The following is a 205-nucleotide window of genomic DNA, read 5'->3' as shown; positions in this document are numbered from 1 at the left end:
CAGAGGGTGTGGAGCGTCTGTATTCACAGAGTGTTTACCCATGAATCACACACACACACACACACACACACACACAGAGAAGCAGAGTTTGGAGGGAAGAGTGTGTGTGTGTGTGAGCCAACGAACGGTAAAGCTATCTTTCTTTCACAGAGTTTCACAGAGCCGGAGGGAAAAGGGCTTGTCAGGACCTTCCCAAACGCCACAC

The sequence above is a fragment of the Sinocyclocheilus anshuiensis genome, unplaced genomic scaffold (genome assembly GCF_001515605.1).
Source record: "Sinocyclocheilus anshuiensis isolate Anshui unplaced genomic scaffold, SAMN03320099.WGS_v1.1 scaffold1962, whole genome shotgun sequence".
Lineage (NCBI taxonomy): Eukaryota > Metazoa > Chordata > Actinopteri > Cypriniformes > Cyprinidae > Sinocyclocheilus > Sinocyclocheilus anshuiensis.
The sequence above is the reverse complement of the archived record's forward strand: the minus strand, read 5'-3'. Positions refer to the sequence as shown.